General features: G+C 38.2%; 10 non-coding genes across 10 annotated transcripts; all 10 read right to left on the bottom strand.

Annotated features, from left to right (window-relative positions):
* Window positions 1–22,276: 22,276 nt before the first annotated feature.
* Window positions 22,277–22,348, bottom strand: TRNAE-CUC (transfer RNA glutamic acid (anticodon CUC)). Its single transcript has one exon. It is a non-coding gene; the product is annotated as a tRNA-Glu (tRNA).
* Window positions 22,349–22,428: 80 nt separating this feature from the next.
* TRNAE-CUC (transfer RNA glutamic acid (anticodon CUC)) lies at window positions 22,429–22,500 on the bottom strand. Its single transcript has one exon. It is a non-coding gene; the product is annotated as a tRNA-Glu (tRNA).
* A 79-nt stretch (window positions 22,501–22,579) lies between these two features.
* Window positions 22,580–22,651, bottom strand: TRNAE-UUC (transfer RNA glutamic acid (anticodon UUC)). Its single transcript has one exon. It is a non-coding gene; the product is annotated as a tRNA-Glu (tRNA).
* Window positions 22,652–23,031: 380 nt separating this feature from the next.
* On the bottom strand, window positions 23,032–23,103 carry TRNAE-CUC (transfer RNA glutamic acid (anticodon CUC)). Its single transcript has one exon. It is a non-coding gene; the product is annotated as a tRNA-Glu (tRNA).
* An 810-nt stretch (window positions 23,104–23,913) lies between these two features.
* TRNAE-CUC (transfer RNA glutamic acid (anticodon CUC)) lies at window positions 23,914–23,985 on the bottom strand. Its single transcript has one exon. It is a non-coding gene; the product is annotated as a tRNA-Glu (tRNA).
* Window positions 23,986–24,367: 382 nt separating this feature from the next.
* TRNAE-CUC (transfer RNA glutamic acid (anticodon CUC)) lies at window positions 24,368–24,439 on the bottom strand. Its single transcript has one exon. It is a non-coding gene; the product is annotated as a tRNA-Glu (tRNA).
* Window positions 24,440–24,519: 80 nt separating this feature from the next.
* TRNAE-CUC (transfer RNA glutamic acid (anticodon CUC)) lies at window positions 24,520–24,591 on the bottom strand. The gene has a single exon. It is a non-coding gene; the product is annotated as a tRNA-Glu (tRNA).
* Window positions 24,592–24,823: 232 nt separating this feature from the next.
* TRNAE-CUC (transfer RNA glutamic acid (anticodon CUC)) lies at window positions 24,824–24,895 on the bottom strand. The gene has a single exon. It is a non-coding gene; the product is annotated as a tRNA-Glu (tRNA).
* An 80-nt stretch (window positions 24,896–24,975) lies between these two features.
* On the bottom strand, window positions 24,976–25,047 carry TRNAE-CUC (transfer RNA glutamic acid (anticodon CUC)). Its single transcript has one exon. It is a non-coding gene; the product is annotated as a tRNA-Glu (tRNA).
* Window positions 25,048–25,277: 230 nt separating this feature from the next.
* Window positions 25,278–25,349, bottom strand: TRNAE-CUC (transfer RNA glutamic acid (anticodon CUC)). The gene has a single exon. It is a non-coding gene; the product is annotated as a tRNA-Glu (tRNA).
* Between the last annotated feature and the right edge of the window lie 130 nt (window positions 25,350–25,479).

Genomic DNA, 25,479 nt, shown 5'->3' with positions numbered 1-25,479 from the left:
AGTGTCCTTGTTAACTTTAGATTGTTTTTTAGTATTTGTCATTAGATTGTCACACCAGACGTAAAACGCTTTTATTTTGAAAGCTTCCCGTCCACTCGGTGTGTTATCATCGTTTTTAGCCACATCGTATGATGTACATCAACGATGAGGCTCTTAGTTTGGCCTGCCCTGTTGTACTCGTCCTCGTACTAGTACTAGTACCAGTAGACGTGAAAGAGTAGCGCGTTTGGCAGTATAGAATTTTTCGTTCGTCATTTAAGAGGATGGGATTATAATAGTAAGCATTGCATTTAATTGTACCAGTAAGGTTAAGCATTTTGCATTGTGTTTTACGATTGCTCGACATCTTTAAACGAGAAAGAGGATTATGGTGTTATCTTAATTAAAATGGAAGGTTTAATGCTCCCTTTAAATTTCCTGTCACCCGTCGACAATAAGGGTTTCACGCTTTCAATCCCGCTCCCCTATTTCAAAATCCAAAGAAATCGAGGGGAATTTTTAAAAAGCAAAAGGAAGTATATTCCGACGTTATATTTAGAATGGTCTTAAGGAGATGTTTATTATTAGAAGTTACGTGTATTTCTCCACAAATCGAGAAGAATTTTAAAAGAAAGTACTAGCTTGTGGCGCTAAATATTACAATTAAAACATAAGTAAATTTATTAAAGTAAGGATTAAGGGTTATTATTTTTGTTAGGGCATTTTCTGTACTTCTTTTAACGGGCATTTATGGGAATTTCGTTTAACCACTGTTAAAGGATGCTCATCGTGGGGGTACTCACGTTTTCCGTTCGTGTCACACTATCATAGTTATAAAAGAAGTAAATAATGAAGTAATCATTTTGAAACAGTTAAGGTAGCGCATCGAGGGCTATCCACTCAAATTTTCTGTCAAGTACGGTATGATGTGGCTACTATTACGAGTCCAACCCTTGGGTCGCCTTGTTCTTTCCTTCGCCTTCGGCAAAGAACCGTTTACGTATTTTTTCCCCTTTCTTCGTTACTTGTAAATTATCTCTTTTGTGAGCTGAGCAATTATTTAAAATATTTCAAATTCTCACGACCACCCTGAATAAAGCTTATCAAGGAATCATACTATGCAACACCAGTGTTTAATGACGGTCAGTAACAACACGAATTCAAAATGAAATTTCTTTCTCCGAGGATTGCGACTTCTCAAAATACATTTCCATTGAATTTTCAAGTTTCTTTTCGTCTTTTTCTTTCTTCCTTTATAAATTGCCTTAATATTTTTGGGTAACGGGTTTTTCAACATAAGGCTGCCGTTACATCTCACATGGCTTTTCCATGGTGTCAGTGACGTTATGTTTCGGTAGAGAAAGAGGGGGGAATATATTTGTTGGATTTTCATTTTCTCAATTTTTAAAACTAGCTGATTACGGGCCCCTCAGATATCCGGGCCCTAGGCAATTGCCTAACTTGCCTAGTGGTTAATCCGGCCCTGAAAATCTTTCAAGTCGCGTCAAATCATTCAAATCCTCGTTAAGTCAACTGTCAATCAAATCCTCGTTAAGTCAACTGTCAATCAAATCCTCGTTAAGTCAACTGTCAATCAAATCCTCGTTAAGTCAACTGTCAATCAAATCCTCGTTAAGTCAACTGTCAATCAAATCGTACAAATAATTTCCAAATCCTTCAAGTCACATAAATCGAATCGAAATCATCGTGAAATCGTGAAAATCATCGCAAAATCGTGAAAATCACACCTAAATCATTGAAATCGGCTCCAAATCAGTCAAATCATTGTTAAATCTTTAAAATCATCAAAATAAAAAATATTTCAAATCTCGTACGCTCTGATGAGTAATGATGGCCCCCTCACGATTTTAGCACGCTTACCTACCGGCCAATGAAAACCTCTTTTGGGTAAAGACAAATCAGCCTATCCCGTGAGGTTTAGAGAATATTTCGTCGTATGCTGTCTGCTTCAAAAAGGTAGTAAATAAGGATTTTTTTAAAGTGGCGTTATCACCAGTGACTCCCCGGGGCCCGTCGTCTTCTTAAGTTTGAAGACGATAGTAATTGTGTTGCAGTTTGACTCTGCTGAGGTTTAAAAGATGGGTTTTTAATTTTTTCAATCTCGAACGTCACAAAGAACATGGATCTTCACATTCTTCAGACTTATAACTAGACACTCAGATATACAACAAAATACGACACGCCATATTTTTATATAATAAGGTTAGGAGAAAAATTTGAAAGTAAGTGAAACGTAAAAGCATGAAATTGCTAATTATTAAAGTTCCTTATCCGCTATTCTTTAAACGTCCTTCTTTCGAGTTGTAAAACAGACGCCGTAAATGAGACTCGACTGAGAAAATCTTTGGGGAGTGCCTCTTATAGATCGCGTGCGCTGATTTGCCGGTTTCAATTCAAATGCATGTTTTGGATACAAAACTTCATTTATTATTTAAATAGCTCTTTGAAACAGAAACAATTCATGGCGGCATATTTCAATATGAGGGATAAGAATAAAGGGACATTATTGACAGGTGTTGAATCAGAATACTGACTTTTTTCCAGTTTATTGAGTACCTTTGACGTACCTATTACACATGACTCGTTTTCAGAATCAACGATATAATTTTGAACTTTCAAATGCTGATTTTAATTGTGTCCATAATTTACAAGCGATATAAATTCGGTTTGGGCCGTTTTTCAAATTTTGAACCTTATAACGGTCATAAACCCCTTCTATCAAAAAAATGATTTATGTGGCAGTTTTAAATAATTCTAATTATAGCGCATTTGCTTAAATACATTCGTGTCGTAAATTCGGAATTAAACCTTGTAAGTTAAATAGTACATTCGCAGTAGTTTTCATCGTTTACTATAGGTTTCAATGTAGATTGAAAAGTCTCCTACAGTTTTCGAGGATTTTATGTTGTAATCTATTTCATTGTCATCGTTTAAGCGAAGAAGTTGAAGATGATTTTGGTGGTGACAACAGCTATTGTCGCTGACCTCATCGTCAGTAGAAAGTACAAAGGAACGCTGACGCTACTCAGGTCCAACACTGTAAAAAATGAACATTCGAAATTGAATGTTTTAGCGTTCAATACCGTGCCATTGTGGTGGTACGCGTTAGCAATCAAATTTGAACGCATTAAGTGGTATTCAATTGTAGAAGTTAACAAAATGTTCATATTTGAACGCTAATATTGACATTCAAAAAATCACGCTTATAAATCAATCAGATTAGGTCGTTTTGCCATTCAACTACGATTGCACTAGCCTTTAAACGAGAGCGTATTTGTCGTTCAAACAAGAGTGAGATTGTCATTCAAATGAGACCGTTTTTGCGTTAAAATAGGATTTGATTATCAAATGAGATTGTTTGTTGCATTGAAACGAGAACGAATTGATTTCATCATGAGTGAATCATATACTAGCTCCCTATAAGTTACTCAGCCAGACTGGCCTAATGTATCCAGCATTTTCTTCCCGCCAAAAAAGTGTTACCTATATGCGACCCCCAGTGAGAGAAAATAACACTACTCTCGGCGCTTACGTATTTCCGGTAAAAAGCCGGAAAAGGGGATCAACGAATGGAACTTTGAACTGAAAGGTAGTTAGTATAAGCAGACGACGTTTTTGAAATGTTGTGATTGTTCACAGTCGTATTTTATCTATGAAATTATTATTTTAATGGGTTAAGGTTGGCGCAATAGAAAGTTTTATTTTGGATATTTTTTGACAAAGCCCAAATGAAAGCTACTCATTTAAATTCAGAGCGTTGCCTAGGGAATAAGAATTTTTATTCCGTAGGCAACGTTCAGAGGCAGGAACTATTTATGGTGAGACAACCAAACTTTATCAAAAAATAGGAGCTAAACAACAAATTAATAGTCATCTCGAAAACCTTACTAAACTTTTTAATAATGCGTCTAAAGAACTAATAGAAAAACTTAACCCATTTTTAACGAAGCCAGTTACGAAACCCAAATTATTTTTAAATAAGCAAAAGAAACCAAACCCCCCAAAACCGTTAATACCATTTGGAACTATCGTCACTTTCAAGTTCTCGATATATTAATTTCAAAGCCCTAAGAGAGGGCGCCGTCTACTATCACTTTCACCCGCCTCCCCTCCTCTCGACTATTCGGAAGAAAATGCTGGATACATTAGGCCAGTGTGACTGAGTAACTTATAGGGAGCTAGTATATGATTCACTCATGATTTCATAGGTAACCGATTTTGCATTATAATAGGATTGGATTAATATTCAAACGAGAGCGTTTTTAACTTTCAGACAAGAACGATTTGGGTGTACTTCAACACCAGTTTTTTAATCAATTCACGCCTTTTGCAAATATTATTAGCCCTATTTGAACCTCAATTCACCACATTTACCGCATTTCAAGATGATTTCTCTATATGGTAATAAACCTCCCATACGACCTAATTCCCATTCGGCCGAAAAAAAACCCTGCAATTTATCGGATTTTTAATTTTGTCCAATGGAACACACATCCACAAACATCCAACTTACATATAACGATTGAGTGGCTAGGTAAAATGAGCACTAAATCCAACTATTTTGTAAAATATGAAGCAAACTTTATAGTTAACATGAACGAAATATTATTATTTGTTATTATTTTTAATTCATATGCATTATGTAACACGGCAATGAAGTCTGAACACAGAATGAGCATCCAAAAATAATTTCCTAAGGTAATATAGTGCCTGTAAAAACGACATTAGGAAATATTTTATATTTAAACGAGGCCGGCGATAAAAATTTAATTAATCAGTCAGTTAAGCAAGTAATTTCGTTTAGCTATATTCTCCATTTTCTACTAGTTTTTCGTAATTTGTGTCTGTGTTTGCTTTTGTTCCCGGAAAAATCCAAAGTCCGAGCCTAATTTCGGAAACAGAAAATCGACTAAAGAATTAAAACACTAAAGAAAAAATTGGCAAATTATAGTGCTTTTGAACATCAACATATAATAAAAAATAATTTGTTAAATTATAATTTTGAAATTTTGATTTAACCAGTACATTAACGTCGTGATTAAATAGCAGGTAGATCTGGTTTAAACCTTTGTAAATAATACATCCAAAAACATCCCGTGAAGAAACTCTCCAGTGAACGCCCAAAGAGCTAAACTAATTTTATCACTTCGATGGTTGAAAACAACCTAAAGCTTAGTCACTTTTTTGCAATTATCGTAAAGGTAGAACGTGGGAATTCATGACATGTGTTAAGAATCGCGTGTGTACTTTTAGACGTTATATTGATTAGGCAAAATAATAGAGGCCGGTTTTTATTTTTACAATTTAGACTTTAGTGCCATTTATTCTCCAAGAACTTGAATAACGTAATAGTATATTACATTTGAAAATTGAAATATTGTTTGTATCTATCGTTACCAAGAAATTAAAATTCAGTTTGTGTCATTTTCCAAGTTTAAAGCGGTAACTACAACGTAATTTTGCCGTACGAGTCAAAAACTTTTATTAATTTCTTTGATTAAAAGAAAACCACAACAATATCATTGAAAATTTTAATTAAAGCAATCCAATTAGTTTAGTCTTATTTCGAATGATAATTAAGTTCACAATATAGTGAAAATGTTTGACATCATAAGTGCACTACTAACGTCTATAAGTTAGGGTGGATTATAAGTAATGTAGCACGTGTATTACAATTTGATGTTCAAAATATATTTTTTGCTATGTCGCAAAATTCAATTTCGTATGATTCATTGCTAGATTTTGCTTTAAGCAAAGAGGTTGAAGATTATTTCGGTGGTGACAGCGGCTACTGTTCCTGACAATAGTATGAAAAGAAAGTAGAAAGGAACCGTGACGCTACTCAGGTTCAAATCAGCCGTGCTTTTTGACGGTTTCTTCCACTTGACTTGTTCAATTAAATGATGCCTTTCAAAATCCAGATAATTCAATGCTTGCGTTTCAAACATCGGTTCAACACTGTAATGAAAACATTCGTCTAGCCCCTAAATCAGTTTAATATAAAACCATTATCGACCTCAATTGGAGGTTTTCTTGTAATTGCGGACTGCTTCTTAGCCAAGAGTTGTTGAAAACGAAGTGTAAATACTCGAAGCTAATTTCGTGCTCAGAAAAGTAAAATCCTTCATTGTCCGAAAAGAACTTTTTACTCTCGGGATCTAATTTGAGGAATTCTCCCGCTATCCAAGTCAGATAGATGTCCTCTAGAATGATAGCATTCTCCCCAAAAAGAATAGGCAGGTATCCATCACGAGTCAGGTAATCCGAAACACTAGTGACCATTTTCTCCTGATCGAGTGCGTATAGCCATTTCTTAACATCTCGGTCCTGGGCAGCCTGTAGATACGAAACCAGTGAAGTCAGAAAAATGGAAGAACTTATCATTTAACGCCTATTCACCAAATATTTCAGATTGTCGAAAGCTCCACCATTTTTCACAATTATAATTGGAATTTCCGATTTGATCAAGTCCGAGAGGGTGTCGATGCAATTGTAGCTTTCCGTCGTGAACTCCGTCCGTAAGAAACAACCCAAGAAAAACAGAATGAAAGTCACTGCTATCAGCCACGACGCAGCGAGCAACCGACAAGTAATGTGGGGCAAAACAGAGGGAATCGCTGTAGGGTACATAATTATGTCTGATTATTTAAATTTAAGCGAGCGCCTAATCGCGTACGTTCAGCGCAGAAGAGCGACGCGTTTTCCCAGGCATTTTCTAGGGTTTCTCGGGCCATTTTCTTGAAAACATTCTTGGTGGGCATGGATTTGTATTTGTTGGTTACGATGGAGTGAACGACGAGCAAAAGTGACAGAAGAACCAAAGTGAACACAATAAAAATCAACACCTAATTGAATCGAGAATTGAAATTAATTTATTGCGTTGTGAATGAAATGTTTATGGTGCGAAAAATACTGGAGTTTCCATATTTAAGAAAGACAAGGAAGTTGACAAGACTCTCTTCGGCGCGCCGGTCACGATAATCGTCCTGGCAGTATCGAACACCGGAGACGGACTGAAATATTCATGTCGGCCACCGAAAAATGCACGTGGCATGGGAAAAAGAATAAAAGGAGCATTCTAACAAATATTAAGGATTATGAGAAATTATTTTATCAGTAGAGTTAAATATTGGTCTCATTGCTCTTTTACGCACTATGAAAACATCAGCCGCAGTAATTAATTTGGAAAAGTCGTCAAAGTTCAGTTTATTCCCTTCGTAAATTACCCTAAACACGATTGAAAAAATTATATTATAGTAAGATATAAACATAATATTATTGAATGAATTTGGTTTTATCTGGAAATAAAAACGGATTTACTTAATCGAGTATTTAAAAGAAAACCAAAACTCATCGATTAAGGATTAGAAATTTCGAATAATCGCCGGTTTATAAAGTTCAAATTAAAGGAATCGAAACTGGCGAATAATATTAAAAGTCTCGAATATTCGCACACTCGACCCACAACCATGAAGTTGCAAGTTAAAACACAAGCCTATCCGTTTGACCCAACCCAATTACTCGAATCTTATTTCAAGGAATACAAAAAATACTTCATGTTTAGGGATCTTTTCAAATAATCCGCTATGGCATTGTATCGTAATACTTGATTCACCATCACCCACGACTCCTGATAAGAAATATTTAAAGTTCAATTGCCAAAAAGAAAATAACACTCAGTGACACACCACCGAACGTTTCAAAATTCACCTCCAGTGTCGTCACGTTTACAAGAGTCTCTTGGGTGTACCTATAATTTTGATAAAATTTCAAATGGGCAATTACACTAATGATTTTAAAATGCAATTTGTACCTGTATTTAAAATATCGATTATTTCCCATAAATTCCAGTTCGTTCAGTGCCATTATTGGAGTTACCAGGAAATCCTAGCTTCCACTAACCGAAACCTTTATAGGCTGTAAAGAGTCGCTGATAGATTTCTCGTTTTTTATAAGTGAAAGCATATGTTTATTAGATTCCTATATTTCGTAATGGTAGAGACTTACAGAGAGCTAGTTCGAGAACGACGCGATAATTGACTACACCTAGTTTTGCAGTTCATCTTCCTATTTAGTCTGTACTAAGCCTTGATAGCGTCTCACCATGCGTCGCTTTACGAGAATCTATGACCCACGTCACTTCATAACAAGCTCTAAATAACCAGTGACAAACTCATGGAAAATATCTTATGAACTTATGATAAAAGGGTTGTTAAAACGGAAGTTGTTGTTCGTTCTAGCTATATTGAAACAAGAAGCCTCTGACTGTCTAAGTTCTAATATTAATAAAAATAAATCATCATTATTTTTGTTATGTAACTCAAATAACAGCCACGCAAAGTGTGTCTGCCGGAAAGTACTGAGTACCCTAGGTTTGACTAGCTTCTGTGTGAGTGAAGAATTGTGCAAAATCAAGTCATGGTTCTATGTAACCAAGAGAGAAATACAAAGGGGTAAGACTTTTCCTTTCATCTCGCTTTTTGGGGCCTTCGCTGTAGTCATTTTGTATCATGTGAGTGCGCATAGACAGATGGCCATGTATCAACCCTCTATTACGCCCAGATACTTAGGGTTGCCTACGTTTTATTTTATATAGAAAAGGTCTATTATCTAACAAATAGTTATGAACCCATCCTGTGTGAAAATTTAAGCTTATGAAAAATTAGGGAATTTTAATCCATTAGGGAAAGAGAAAAATAAACAAGCCTGGAAGTTAAGCTATAATAATCGAAGAGAACTGTAAGAATTGTACTTGCTTTTGAAGGCAGGAATCGTGTATTTCTTCATAAAAATATTCCAAATTTGGGTAATCCGTCATTAACAACCTGCTAACTGTGTTTGTCCTTAACCATTCTCTTTCCGAACATTAAAAAGCGTCTGCTGGATTATGTATCAAGATATGCTATTTGGAGAAATGTGGCTACACTCAATGTGGTAGTAAATTCATGTCATATGTTTACTTGCAACCAGACAATATGATCAATAAGGTTTTTAACTTTTTGTATAGTAACTAAAGGCTATTACAACGCTAGAAGGAGTAGAGATAAATATAGATACGAACGGATTTTCTAAACTAATTTTGTTTCTTCTAAGGCTGGAAACAGCCTAATGCTTCGGCGCTTTTCTGCAATTATCGTAAAGGTAGAACTTGGGAATTTCTGACATCTGTAGGTAACGAATTTGTACTTCTAACTTTATATTGATTTGGCAAAATAATGATGGTAGTTTTTATTTATACAATTTAGACTTTGGTACAATTTAATCTTCAAGAACTGGAATAACTTAATAACATTCAAGATTTGAAAATGCAAATTTTGTATCAATAGTATATAAGAGTTCTGGATAAGGGGAAATAGGGATTGTTTTCAAATTTTGGGTTTCATAGCACCGCAGAGGCCGTCAAAGGTAGTACGGAGGGTCCCTACACATATCGACGAGGGGATTGGATTGTTGACGTTTCAGAGTACGGGGTGAGACCGAATTAATTGTACGACAATTATCTGCCTAATCACCGGTGCTTTCCCTGACGTATTACGGTTAGTGCATACCTCGGAATCGATCGAGGATTCAAAAATGGATTGATTTTAGGGTTCTATAGAAAGTCCTGCACTGCAAAAAATTGTGTTGTCTAAATAGTGTCATAATGGTGTTAAAACAATGTGCACTATTGTTACACCTTAACAAGGTGCTGAAATAGTACCAAATTAGTTCGATATTTTAAAAACACCATTAGCTTAAACGAATGGTGTAGAAATGTGTTTATAAAACAAAATTCTTTAAAGGTGTGCAAATGATACCTTAATTATATAATATAACCCCATCGAATACCCCATTAAAAGGTGGTCTAATGGCATAGAATTAATGCGATAATTTTTAAACGCCATTCGCTTAAATAAACGGTGTGAAAAAGGGTTGAAAAAGTCTCATTCATGAAAAGGCGCACAAATGATTCCTAAACGATATAAAATAACACATTCGCAAGGCCCATATAAAAGGTGTTCATATATAATGTGAAAATAGAGTTATGTTTTGAACACCATTGGCTTAAATAGGTGTACCGCTCGCCCACTTATATAAATTATACATATAGGGTAGGCCTATACAAAATGTTTCATCCTTTCCAACACCTCAATTCATTTGTAGATATTAAACGTTAAATTATTAATGGGCTTATCTTGAAAAAAACCTTCCCCGTTCAGAATATCGTGGGAATTGAGCATGCAAATATACGTTATATTTGAGAGATAAGCATTTGGAAGCGCACGACCTTGCTTGCTTTTCCTATCCCCACCAATTTAAAGTACCACTAAAATCTCCCGTCGCGTTATTATACTCCCATAGAACCCCGTGTTAACTCACCACTAGAAATCGACGGTGGAAACTCCACCCAACGTATTCGCGTTCGTAAAACCGGGACAATATGAACTACCCCATCAATCGAAATACGACGGAAGTCAATACATTTCCGCCCGTGCTTAGGCCTCCGACTCGCGGGAAACCCAAGGGGTTTTATTTTATGTATTTGGCTGAAAAAGTGTTATCGGTATTTGTTAAGAACAATCACGGCGTTGAAATTTTTTTGACTCCCCGGTGAAGTTTTAGAGTTCATGTTTTGACTAAAAGCACGGTTTGGGATTCGAGAGTATCGCCGTAAAAAGACCACTGACAAAACGGTAGCCATTTTGGGGCCTCGGTAAACGAGCCCCAGACCCCCGTTATCTTCGGGAGGAAATCGGGAATATTTTGGTGGCGAGCCTAAATGAAATAAAATTAGGGCAAGTTCCATCCTTACAAAGAAATTCCCCTATACTTACATATTTCGAATCCGTTTAAAGACCACGAGAGAATGAATATAACCCGAAACTTTACACTCCTTTTATACCTCTTGTTGCTAAGAATTAATACGAAATTTCGAAGTTCTCCCATTGATCCTCATGTTAACTGATCACTTGAAATCGACGGTAGAAATCTGCCGTCAGGGTGATAACCTCATGTTATTTCTACGGGATTTCTACACCCCGTTCACCCGGTCTATCGAAATTCGACGGAAGTCAATACATCCCCGCAAGTGCTTAGTCCTTCGACTCGCGGGAAACATAAGGGGATGATTTTACGTATTTTGTTGACAAAGTGTTATCGGTATCTGCGAAGAATTATCACGGCGTTGAAATTTTTGATTTTTCGGTGAATTGTTTGGGTTCGAGAGTATCGCCGTAAAAAGACCACTGACACGCCGGTAGCCAATTTGGGGTCTCGGTAAACGGAACCCAGACCCCCGTTATCTCATATTCTCAATTTCATATTACTATTCAGAAAAACTATGTGATTCCAGAAATTCGGGTTGCATGGAAAAATGAACAAAATGATATTATGCAGAAATTTAAAGTTCTAGCCAAGTTACCATTTCCGCTGACGGGCATTATGATTCACCAGGACATTCTGCAAAATATTGTTGGTACACTTTCCTTGATCAAGAGACAAACAAATGTGTCCATTTTGAGCTCGTAAACAAAATTGAGGTACAATACAAGTCCAGTAATATGGAATTGGAAGGATAGAAAAGGTGTCTGACAAAATTGGAGAAATGTGGACTTTGTGTTTTTAGAATCACAACTGATCGAAACATTCAGATTCGAGCCTTTTTAAATGATAGTTATCCCAATATTGACCATCAATTCGACGTATGGCATTTTGCTAAGAGTGTGGCCAAAAACATTTCTGCCATAAGTAATAAAAAAAGACAATAAGATAGCCGCCACGTTTGGTTCGCTGCTGAAAATTGCGATGGAAACCCAGATGTTTTACTTGAAATGTGGAAATCTGTTATTTGTCATGTCACTAATGTCCATTCATTTCCAAGTTTTACCCTCCACAAACGTTGCATCCACGATCCTATTCCAGCAGAAGCAGGAAGGAGAAAACATGGCTTAAACCTGACACCATCCCTTATGACGTTTTAAATGACTTCATAAACAAGAAGAGCATCTTACGATATTTAAAACAAATTTGCGCATTTTCTCATACTTCCAAGTTGGAATCTTATCACAGCCTACTGCTAAAATATTGTCCAAAACAACAAGAATTTGACCAAGAAGCTCGTACAATGTTAGCAGCACTTGATCATAATTTTAATGTAGACCGAAAATTTAATTTTGAAAAAGAAAAAGACTCGACAACCCGAGACAGAAATAAAGAAGATTTTGAATTTTTCTTTTCCAAAGCTACTTGTGAATGGCATGCTAGGCCTCAAAAAGAGCCAAAAACGTATGAATTTATCTATGATATCATCAAAAATATCATAAAACGTAAACTAAGCGATGAAGATAAAATTCCACTTGCAAATTTAATGAAAAGCTATCGTAAGAGAGCTAATATAGCTCCAATCCCGTGGCCTGACAAACAAAAATTAATTGAAGCAGCCAAAAGAAGAAGGTTATTTTAAATTGTGCATTTAATATGACAAAATTCTCATCACAATGAACGAAATGTTAGATATTTCAAAATATTATGTAAAAATATTGACAAAGTTTTTAATATTTATACTTTAATAGCTCGATCCATAAAATGCGGCAGAAGTGTTTTCCCCCCCTGTTCGAGGCAAGGTGAGAATCTATGACAAAACTGAGACACAGAGCTGCCATAGATTTAGCGTATTTTCCTAGAAAATATTTCCCAATCGAATCTCCAAATTTCCCCGTTTTAAAAGTGGGTAGTGCCTACTTGGGCGGGAGAGATTTTCAACGGTCTAGTTCGGCTGCTTAAGTCCGAGGCTTAGTAACTCAAATTGACAGTCTTAGACTGTCAATTTGAGTTAAATCCTGTTGCAAACTCTTCTATACTTGTATCTATTGACATTAGTTGGTTTTGATCTGTATAATTTGAACAAAGTTCGCTTGAGATTGGCGAGGTGAACAATGTCTCCAGAAATGCAAGGCTGCCTGGACCTTCTTGAATAAACGATATTTGAGGGAAAGCGTCTTCCACACAAGACCAAAATAAATCCAACCAAAAATCCCATCTTTCATTAGTATTTCCACCAAAGGCAAGATGCCAAGGTGCATGGTTAATTAGCCTGTAACCGATTTGCTTAAAAAGCTGAGGTTCACAGAGCCAGAAATAATGAGACAAAAATTAGGTGACAAAAATTCTATCTCTTTATTAAACCAGGTTCTGGTTAGGTTAGTTTTATAGTACAAAAATAATTAAATTTAGGGGTTAGTTAACTTTAGTAATAAATTATGATGATGATTATTTACAATGTCGAGTACTTAATTGGGGAAGCGCCAGTAGGGAATGTCCGTACTAAATAAACAAAACACTTACAGTGATATTTAGAGCCATGTGAACTGTGTCTTTGGTCTTGAAAACGGTACGCGACTTGAGTGAGAGCGCGGGAATTCACTATTAATGCAAACTTAAACCGTTAGAGGGTCGGAAGGTCGACCGTCTATCTTGCTGCCGGTGACAGATGTTAGCCACTCGGGTGTTGATAGGATTCCCACTGACTAGCCTCTTGACTAAATAAACACGGACTAACTAACACCGTTCCCTAGGCTATTCAGGCTATATATGCTATTCCCTTATCTCTAGTTCGGCCTATCTAGACCAGGGGGCGCTCAAGTAGTGCAATAGAGCTCCCTCTGGCTAGAGACTTCATTTTATTTGGATGGACATAGGCCTAGGGTTAAGTTCATATAATTTGGTGCCTGAATGAGTAAGTCTATAATGTTATTATGTTGTTTGTGAAGGCCCAAATGTAGCTGTCCGCTACATCCCCCCGCACATCAAAAAAGGGCATTCCTACTCCCCACTGGCGCTTAATATACTTAATAGGGGTGAAAGAATTTTCTTCCCGAGGGAAGGAATACAGTCTTTCGATCAACCCTCCTCCTATACGGGCAATCCCGCACGTGGTGCGGGCACCCACATCGGTAACACGTTAACCCACCCGCAGCGGTTCGGGGGGTTAAATGGGCCGTTAGATTAAACGGTGTTGCCGGGGTAGGCAACAATGACCGACCCTGGCCTGACGGAGGAGGAGGCGTCGGCAAATAAGGCAACCGAAGAAGATGGTTGAGGTGGTGAAGATGGTGTCGCTAACCGTCGCAGGAGTGCCCCTCGAGAAATACCCCGAGAAGGCACCCCAGCAAGGGTTGGAGCGACACCAGGACTAGGTTGTACTGCAGGACCCACAGATGTTCCTCTTTCCGCCAATCGGCGTCCACTAAGAGCTATCCGCACTGGGTAAGGACGTTCTCGTCTTGTAGGTGGTCGTTCCCGCCTAACAGGTGGCTGTTCCTGCTCTGCAGATGGTATGGCGGGTGCATCCAGTGTTTCATTTGAAACAAGAAGGGGCAGTGGCGGTGATGCTGATTGGTTTCGGGGATGACGGTTGGCTGAGAAGCGTCGACGGACCTGGACGGTCTTCACATTCGGGGCGGTAGAAGTGGTTACCGACACTTCACGTGTCGAAACCGGTGGTCTTGTTGCTACCGTTAATATGTCCGTTCTTACGGACACGGGTCCATCATCTAAGTCTTCGTCATCATGAAGATGCAGCACGTCCTAAATTTGTATAAAATATTGAATAAATAAGGGCAATTTAACGAGCCATCCGGGTTATTTTTCAAGGAGGCGCATAAATCGCTTTTCGAGAATAGTCAAAGTCCTCAATGGTTAGTTGAGGGTTCGGGTGAATTCGCAGATACTTCGCCACGTCATTCCGTGATCTTAACTTGATCCGGTGAGGCAGAGGTGTATAATAAAATATGTCTCGCTCCCGACCACCAGGCTCAACTATCCGCCGCTGCACTACTTCTCTAGTGTAATTAAGTCGAAACGGTCGTATGGTTCGAGCAGTAAGGAAAGGATATTGTAGAAGAAGCTGAGGGGAGACGCTGCGACAGGTGCCGAGACGTCTTGCTCAGGTGCAGGATCTTCGTTAACAATATCCAAGGCTTCCGATATATCAGAAACCCTACCAACACGAGCCAACTTGGGATAGGGAACTTCCCGTTCCCTTGAAGTCGACGAAGAAGTGGCAGGACGTTTTCGTTGCAGACTGAGGGGTGTAATCCGGGCAGATCCTGCCATATCCGGTGGCGGAACATACTGTGGTGCCGAACTCGGACCAGGCTGTGGTGAGACAGGACCATGATCGTCGTAAGGACCAGTATGAGCCGTGGCACGTGGACTTTTCCAACAACTCCTCAAAACTATCTACCCACAATTCTTTTTCTTTTGATTGCAAAAGCTCACGGAATTTCTTGGAATTGTTCTTACACTGAAGTTCTTCGTCAAGAAAACCGGGTTCTCTTAAACTTGGATCATAAATAATAGTTCTAGGCATGGGAGGAAATGGAACTATCATTAACCTTCTTCCTACACGTTGTCGTGTGTTTATGCATTTGCAATGACGTTAACAAATCCCCATTATCATCGTTCAATTTACCAGCGCAAGAAATAACTTTATCAATATATTCCTCTACCTCTTTAACATTTGACAAGTCACCTTTAAGCTTCGGCGCATCTTTAATCCAAATCAACCCATGTTGATGAGGAGAGCCTCTTTGCTATATTTCAACTCTGAAGAAATAATCTTCAATAACACCAAGAGGGCCTAGCTTTTGCAGAGCTTTAAGAAGAGCCCGAAAACGGTGGTCAAAATATCTAGCACAAGTAACAGGATCATCCTGAATCAACTTTGCCTTTTTTGAAAAACTTAAATTGCCAATATCATCATTCGCTAAGCGATCCTGACCCGAAGTCACCCTCAATATGTTCAAAAGCTCAGGCCATTTGCCTTCCGCAGCTGAAAATGTTATAAAAAAAGGTAGCCGTACCAAGCTGTCTAATCATAGCCATTAACTCTTTCTGCCTATGCTGCCAATATGAAGGCGAGGACTGCAAATTTTCTAATACTCTAAAACCATCATCCTGCTTAACAATTGAATCGAGTGACCAGCAGACGATAAAAACCCAGCAGTGTAGTTTGAGCCATCTTTTCTCTTGGTTTTTCTCATACAAACTTGTATGGAATCTCTAACTTTCATAGTTTCCAACTTAACAAAAGTGTAAAACAATTTAGACGGATTTTTAGCACAACGCCCATCAATATTACGAAGCTCCCACTTAGCAATGTCCCAAAAATCTAAATCTTGGCGTTTTCTAGCCATACCCAACTGATTTCTCTCACGTTTTGCTTCAATATAATCTAAATCTTGGCGTTTACTAGCCTTACTCAACTGATTTCTCTCACGTTCTGCTTCAACATACTCTAAATCTTGGCGTTTTCTAGCCATACCCAACTGATTTCTCTTACGTTCTGCTTCAACATACTCTAAATCTTGGCGTTTTCTAGCCATACCCAACTGATTTCTCTTACGTTCTGCTTCAACATACTCTAAATCTTGGCGTTTTCTAGCCATACCCAACTGATTTCTCTCACGTTCTGCTTCAACATACTCTAAATCTTGGCGTTTTCTAGCCATACCCAACTGATTTCTCTCACGTTCTGCTTCAACATACTCTAAATCTTGGCGTTTTCTAGCCATACCCAACTGATTTCTCTCACGTTCTGCTTCAATATAATCTAAATCTTGGCGTTTATTAGCCTTATTCAACTGATTTCTAACACGTTCAGCTTCAACGTACTCTAAATCTTGGCGTTTACTAGCCATACCCAACTGATTTCTCTCACGTTCTGCTTCAACATACTCTAAATCTTGGCGTTTATTAGCCTTACTTAATTGATCCTTAACTCTTTCGCCTGCTCTATACCATTCATCAAGCCTTTTCATTCGCTTGGTAAGTACACCAACCTGATTTTCCCTTTCAAGATATGACTCATTCTCTCGCTTCTTTGCCATAGATCGCGCCTCCTTCATTCTAAACTCTTCATTTTGTCTCAAAATTCTCATTCTCTCTAACGGATACACATTGCCATGAGACGTAGAAGGTAATTGTTCATCTTTCGCTACCATTATAGAACTAACCGATTTATTATTAACCAAATTCATAGGTTCGTCGGTAGTAATTACCCCGACTCTTACAGTGCTTTCACCTGAACTTACGTCTAATACATTATCCTTAGTACTACCGTGGCCAACAGGCGACTCAATAGAACTAACAAACAAATTAAGACTAGAAGTACTAGAAGCTTCACCTTCAGCCTTAGCTTTTTTCTGAGCTGCTAAAACTCTTCTCCTTTCATTTTCTCTCTTCTTAAACTCAGGGTCTGACCTTTTTGCCCTCATCCTTTCCCTCGCTTTACGCTTTCGCATTTCATCCTTACTTTCAACATTATCTTCCTCCATTCTATATAAAAAACGTCAAATACTCACTTAAATCCACAGTACTTCCAACTTTCAACAACAATAATTCCAACTTTCATTAACAATAATTTACTAGTAGTTTTATTGACAACCTACTAGCATAGAAATTCTTATTAAGAATAGCTCCGGCGGATTAAAAAGATCTATTTACAACTAGGTGGGCGTATCAACCCTGCCGTCTCGTTAAATTTAAAAAATATTTTTTTATATTTTTGGTCTACAGATAGATGATTTTTAGTCAAACAAACAAGAAGCATAAACACATCAGTAGAAGCTTTACTAATATTTAATTCATATAAAACAATTTTGCTTACAATATAACGTCTACAAATAGCTTCAAAATGTCTTTTTTAACGCTGGCTAACAGCTTGCACAGTTTCGCAAAGCAATCTTGTAACTAAAATTCATATCATTTTTTTAATAAAGAAAGTCCATTTTGGCCCGAGAAACAGGCTAAAAAAGCAACGGCCTATATTTTTTAGATTCACACAGAAACGATTAAAGTTATTCGGTTTTCCATTGCCTGCTAGCAATCTACCATTATAGAGCAATATTTAAGGAGTTATTATTAAAATAAATAAGATTTCTAATGACATTTTCGTTCTCACTCCAGTGACATTACTCCAAAGAAAATGGCAATGGAAAAAGGCATATGTCGCTATTTTTTTGGAGATAAGGCACGTAAAATAAAAACACAAGTTAAAACAATCACGGAGTATGGACGGAAGAATATAACCTTTGACCTTTTTGCATTGTGTTGCATGATACACTTTGTCGTTGATTTCCCGTATTATGAAAGATCAATTGTTTACGGTCATTTGAAAGAGAGCCTGCGCTTGTCATTTATCCCAAAATAAACTTCTCTACATTGAATTTAGTAACTAACGATATCAATAAAAAGCACTCGTCTCTACCCCCTACCGTATTTCAGAGAGTCACACACTTGAAACTTTATATTATCATTTATCGCAAACAAACATACAATTCTGTTTTAAATAACTAACGGTATCAATACTCGTTCTATATTAACTTTGACACAAGAATGAAAACTTCAAAGCTATGACCCGATAACGATTAGCCCTTTCACTGATCTAATTGCTACCATGATGCTTTCTTCTGTTATAAAATCTAAATCTGATTATTTAAACGTGTATTTAATTTTCGGCTCACTCTGAACCGTTAATGTCCCTTCATTACAGACACGATAATCAAAACCCAAAGTTTACTCCACCTCAGGTCTAAGCCTATTGCGGATCGAACTTGATTTATCAGACAGAATCCAGGCCTTAGCTTTCTTCATGAAAAAACTAAACCAAGGATTATTCTATATACAGATGTAGTATAGCTTAAGTAATATATAAACAGCCATTTCAAATAATAATATTAAAAAACATCCTTGGAATATCAAAATGAAACAGAGCTTTAAACCTACAAAAGTACTAAATGCATCGTAACTACGAAAACGATTTCCACATATTCACTTTATATTATGGAAAAAGTGAATATTAAGGTTCTGTAGGATTTCTTAACATCAACAAAAATAGACTGCTTTTTAACTCTTTCCGTATTAATTTTGAATTGAGAAAAGAGATTATCTTAAATATTAAAATAAATATAATTAATATTAAATATTTTCTTCGTTAGTTGTTCGCCTTAATATTGTGCGTTACATCGTTTTAAAAAGAATAATTAAACAACCTTGAGAGACTTGACTAATATTGACGTTTGAATTGAAGGATATGACTGCTGCTTCGCCTTACTAAAATAGGTAGTATATAAGGGTATCGAATCGCAGCTATGGATAAGAACATCGCAATTGCGTGAACCTTGGCGGAAGACCCCGTCAATGGAAGGCAAGACGTTTCTCGTAACCCTAGCCGATCGCCGCGTATGTCTTAACCTTAAGGATGATGGTGGTGTTAGAAGCCAGGTGTGCAGACTGGTGTCCATGTGGGATGGACAAAGAATAGAAGATGGTGGTGTTTAGAAGCCAGTAAGTACAGACTGGTGTCCATGTGGAATATACAAAGACGAGAAGGTGGTGGTGTTTAGAAGCCAGTAAGTACAGACTGGTGTCCATGTGGAATGGGCGAAAGACTAGAAGATGGTGGTGTTTAGAAGACAATAAGTTCAGACTGGTGTCCATGTGGGGTGGACAAATGAACAGAGTTGTTAAACAGGCAATGGAGTAATAGCCTTTAAGTCAAATACAATTTCCGGGGCTGTAAATGCGGTCTGGAAATTGAATACACGTTTGCTCCGATTTGCAAACTGCGAACGCGGTCACGTGGGTGTAACAACGGACAGACAGACACACTGACACACAGACAGACACACAGACACGTCGAAATTAGAACCTCTCCGTGACATACGTCACTCGGAGAGGTAAAAAGCGGTACAAAAGCACAGTCTCCGATACCGGAAATCGAACCCGGGCCTTCTGGGTGAGAGCCAGATATCCTAGCCACTAGACCAAATCGGACTGGTTTGAGCAAACCCTAGATATTATCCCTATAAATGTGTCTTTAATTACCTCTCCGTGTGACGTAGTCCAGGAGAGGTTCTGTAACGGCTGTGTCTGTCTGTGTGTCTGTGTGTCTGTCTGTGTGTCTGTCTGTCCGTTGTTACACCCACGTGACCGCGTTCGCAGTTTGCGTATCGGAGCAAACGTGTTCCCAATTTCCGGACCGCATTGACAGTTCACAGAAATTTGGAAAATTGTATTTCTCTCCGTTGGCTACTCTATACTTGAGTTCTCACACCAACATGTTTGGTATTCGTCCATCCCATATGAACACCAGTCTGGTACTTTTCTGGCTTCCACCACCACCATCTTCTATTCGTTGTCAATCCCACATAGACACCAATCTGTATCATTGGCTTCTAACACCACCATCCACTGGTCTTCCGTCTATTCCACATAGTCACCAATCTGTATCATTGGCTTCTAACACCACCATCCACTGGTCTTCCGTCTATTCCACATAAACACCAATCTATATCATTGGCTTCTAACACCACCATCCACTGGTCTTCCGTCTATTCCACATAGACACCAATCTGTATCATTGGCTTCTAACACCACCATCCACTGGTCTTCCGTCTATTCTGCATAGACACCAATCTGCATCATTGGCTTCTAACACCACCATCCACTGGTCTTCCGTCTATTCCACATAGACACCAATCTGTCTCATTGGCTTCTACTCCATTATCATCGTTTGGTTTTAGGATATACGCGGCGATCAGCTAGGGTTACGAGAAACGTCTAGCCTCCCTAAGGTGGGATCGCCAACAAAGGTTTTCGCAATTGCGCTTTTTCCTTACTATTATAATGGAAACGAATCGTATATATACCCCAAAATTTGAAGAAAGTGGGCATGAGGGGTACCCTTCACTTTAAACGTCAATATTAGCAAAGTTTCAGATGATAATAGGTATAACGTTATTTTCAACGATTTAACTATTATTAGTGTTAATTATTGAAGATTAAAATAATTAAAAATAATTATATTTATTTAAATATTAAAGATAAACCTCTCGTGCAAAGAGAGAGATTTTCATCGCCTCCTATATCTGCCAAGGCCCGTGCATGCGATATATTTCATTCATTGCCTCCTATATCTATCAAGGCCCGTGCATTGCGATATATTTTTCAAAACAACAACCAAAATGGGAAGCTCCTCTCAGAAACATAATAATTTCTTTTCTCTGTATATGAAATGAAAATATGGATAATATTGCGCTCCTTCTTTAATGGTATCAATCCTTGCCTGTCTATTAATATTTTACGTAGTAGTAATACGTATTTAGCGAAGTCTAGAGAGGATAAACATAAGCGAGATTGTTTCGGCAAAAAAATACTGCTTCCACTAATGGGTTTATACTCCTTGTTACTCTTGTTGTCTGTGTGTGTCCGTCCATTGTTACACTAGTGCGTCGCGTTAGCAGTTAGCCTTGTGTTGATGTGTTAAGAAATCATACAGAACCTTAATATTCCCTTTCTCCATAATATTAAGTGAATATGTGGAAGTATTTTTCGTAATTATGATGCATTTAGTACTTTTGTAGCTTTAAAGCTCCGTTTCATTTTGATATTCCAAAGATTGTTTTTAATATTGTTATTTGAAATGGCTGTTTATATATTGCTTAAGCTATACTACATCTGTATATAGAATAATCCTTGGTTTAGTGAATTCATGAAGAAAACTAAGACCTAGACTCCGGCGCGTATAACAAGTATTATCCGCAATAGGCTTAGTGAAACAAAGAGTATATAATTGAGGCCTGAGGTGAAGTAAACTTTTGGCTTTGATTTTCGTGTCTGAAATGAACAGACATCAACGGTTCAGAGTGAGCCGAAAGTTAAATACACTCTTAAATAATAATAATAAGAGTAGTGAAAGGGATAATGGTAAACGGGTAGTAACTACAGACTTATTATTCTCTTTATGGTGCGCATTGACTATTAGTGCGTCTAGCTACAATTCAGAGCTGTGCTAATTAATTAGTTAGCTAATTGAATTTCTAATTAATTAGCAACATTTACTAATTGAAAATGGTAATTGAATTTTAATTACCTTAGTGCTAACTGAGAAGTAATTCTAATTAATTAGTATGAATCGGAAAGGTAATTATCTAATTAAAATTTAATTAGATTTAGGATTAACTAATTAGCCAATTGGATTTTGGAATTATTCTTTCTCTTAATTACTGGTTTGTGCAAACGCTAGATATTATTCCTATAAATGTGTCTTAAAATTTTTTCTTTAAAAGCGGTACAAAGCACAGTCACCGATACCAGGAAACGAACCCGGGCCTTCTGAGTGAGAGCAAGATATCCTAGCCACTAGACCATATCGGACTCTCTTAACCAGGTCTTAATTCTATTCATAAACCTATATCCTAAAGTCTATTCTTCAAAACCGGTACAAAAACACTCGCTCCGACACCGGGAATCGAACCCGGGCCTTCTAGGTGAGAGCCAGATATCCTAGCCACTGGACCATATCGGACTGGTTTGTGCAAACCCTAGATATTATTCCTATAAATGTGTCTTTAAATTTATTCTTCAAAACCGGTACAAAAGCACTTGCTCCGATACCGGGAATCGAACCCGGGTCTTCTGGGTGAGAGCCAGATATCCTAGCCACTAGACCATATCGGACTTACTTAACGAAGTCATAATTCTATTCATAAATCTATATCCTTAAGTCTATTCTTGAAATGCGGTACATAAGCACTTGCTCCGAAACCGGGAATCGAACCCGGGCCTTCTGGGTGAAAGCCAGATATCCTAGCCACTAGACAATATCGGACATGCTTAACCAGGTCTTAATTCTATTCATAAACCTATATCCTTAAGTCTATTCATCAAAACCGGTACAAAAGCACTCGCTCTGAGACCGGGAATCGAACCCGGGCTTTCTGGGTGAGAGCCAGATATCCTAGCAACTAGACCATATCGGACTGGTTTGTACAACCCTAGATATTATTCCTATAAATGTGTCTTTAAATTTTTTCTTTGAAAGCGGTACAAAGCACAGTCTCCGATACCGGGAATCGAACCCTGGGCTTTTGGGTGAGAGCCAGATTTCCTAGCCACTAGACCATATCGGACTTGCTTATCCAAGTCTTAATTCTATTTATTAACCTATATCCTTAAGTCTATTCTTCAAAACCGGTACAAAAGCACTCGCTCCGATACCGGGAATCGAACCCGGGCCTTCTGGGTGAGAGCCAGATATCCTAGCCACTAGACCATATCGGACTGGTTTGAGCAAACCCTAGATATTATTCCTTTAAATGTGTCTTTAAATTTTTTCTTTAAAAGCTGTACAAAAGCACTCGCTCCGATACCGGGAATCGAACCCGGGCCTTCTAAGTGAAAGCCAGATATCCTAGCCATTAGATCATATCGGACTGGTCTGAGCAAACCCTAGATATTATTCCTATAAATGTGTCTTTAAATTTATTCTTCTAAAACGGTACACGAGCACTCGCTCCGATACCGGGAATCGAACCCGTGCCTTCTGTGTGAGAGCCATATATCCTAGCCACTTTACCATATCGGACTGGTTTGAGCAAACCCTAGATATTATTCCTATAAATGTGTCTTTAAATTTATTCTTTAAAAGCGGTACAAATCACAGTCTCCGATACCGGGAATCGAACTCGGGCATTCTGGGTGAGAGCCAGATATCCTAGCCACTAGACCTTCTCGGACTTGCTTAACCAAATCTTAATTCTAAATATAAACCTATATCCTTAAGTTTATTCCTCAAAAACGGTACAAAAGCACTCGCTCTGATACCGGGAATCGAACCCGGGCCTTTTGGGTGAGAATCAGATATCCTAGCCACTAGACCATATCGGACATGCTCAACCAAGTCTTAAATCTATTCTTGAAAAGCGTTACAAAAGCACTCGCTCCGATACCGGGAATCGAACCCGTGCCTTCTGAGTGAAAGCCAGATATCCTAGCCACTAGACCATATTGCACTAGCTTAACCAAATCTTAATTCTAAATATAAACCTATATCCTTAAGTTTATTTTTCAAAAACGGTACAAAAGCACTCGCTCCGATACCGAGAATCGAACCCGGGCCTTTTGGGTGAGAGCCAGATATCCTAGCCACTAGACCATATCGGACTTGCTCAACCAAGTCTTAATTCTATTCATAAACCTATATCCTTAAGTCTATTCTTCAAAACCGGTACAAAAGCACTCGCTCCTTTACCGGGAATCGAACCCGGGCCTTGTGGGTGAGAGCCAGATATTCTAGACACTAGACCATATCGGACTGGTTTGTGCAAACCCTAGATATTATTCCTATAAATGTGTCTTTAAATTTATTCTTTAAAAGCGGTACAAAAGCACTGTCTCCGATACCGGGAATCGAAACCGGGCCTTCTGGGTGAAAGCCAGATATCCTAGCCATTAGATCATATCGGACTGGTTTGAGCAAACCCTAGATATTATTCCTATAAATGTGTCTTTAAATTTTTCTTCAAAAACGGTACAAAAGCACTCGCTCCGATACCGGGAATCGAACCCGGGCCTTCTGGGTGAGAGCCAGATATCCTAGCCATTAGATCATATCGGACTGGTTTGAGCAAGCCCTAGATATTATTCCTATAAATGTGTCTTTAAATTTATTCTTCAAAAACGGTACAAAAGCACTCGCTCCGATACCGGGAATCGAACCCGGGCCTTCTGGGTGAGAGCCAGATATCCTAGCCACTAGACCATATCGGACTGGTTTGAGCAAACCCTAGATATTATTCCTATAAATGTGTCTTTAATTTTATTCTTTAAAAGCGGTACAAAAGCACTGTCTCCGACACCGGGAATCGAACCCGGGCCTTCAGGGTGAAAGCCAGATATCCTAGCCTTTAGATCATATCGGACTGGTTTGAGCAAACCCTAGATATTATTCCTATAAATGTGTCTTTAAATTTATTCTTCAAAAACGGTACAAAAGCAAACGCTCCGATACCGGGAATCGAACCCGGGCCTTCTGGGTGAGAGCCAGATATCCTAGCCATTAGATCATTTCGGACTGGTTTGACCAAACCCTAGATATTATTCCTATAAATGTGTCTTTAAATTTATTCTTCAAAAACGGTACAAAAGCACTCGCTCCGATACCGGGAATCGAACCCGGGCCTTCTGGGTGAGAGCCAGATATCCTAGCCACTTGACCATATCGGACTGTTTTGAGCAAACCCTAGATATTATTCCTATAAATGTGTCTTTAAATTTATTCTTTAAAAGCGGTACAAAAGCACTCGCTCCGATACCGGGAATCGAACCCGGGCCTTCTGGGTGAAAGCCAGATATCCTAGCCACTAGACCATATTGCACTAGCTTAACCAAATCTTAATTCTAAATATAAACCTATATCCTTAAGTTTATTCTTCAAAACGGTACAAAAGCACTCGCTCCGATACCGGGAATCGAACCCGGGCCTTTGGGGTGAGAGCCAGATATCCTAGCCACTAGACCATATCGGACTTGCTCAACCAAGTCTTAATTCTATTCATAAACCTATATCCTTAATTCTATTCTTCAAAACCGGTACAAAAGCACTCGCTCCTTTACCGGGAATCGAACCCGGGCCGTGTGGGTGAGAGCCAGATATCC

This window comes from Phalangium opilio, unplaced genomic scaffold, assembly GCF_054372755.1.
Source record: "Phalangium opilio isolate 3A_F unplaced genomic scaffold, DU_Popi_V2 ptg000230l_1, whole genome shotgun sequence".
Taxonomy (NCBI): Eukaryota; Metazoa; Arthropoda; class Arachnida; order Opiliones; family Phalangiidae; genus Phalangium; species Phalangium opilio.
The sequence above is the reverse complement of the archived record's forward strand: the minus strand, read 5'-3'. Positions and strand labels throughout refer to the sequence as shown.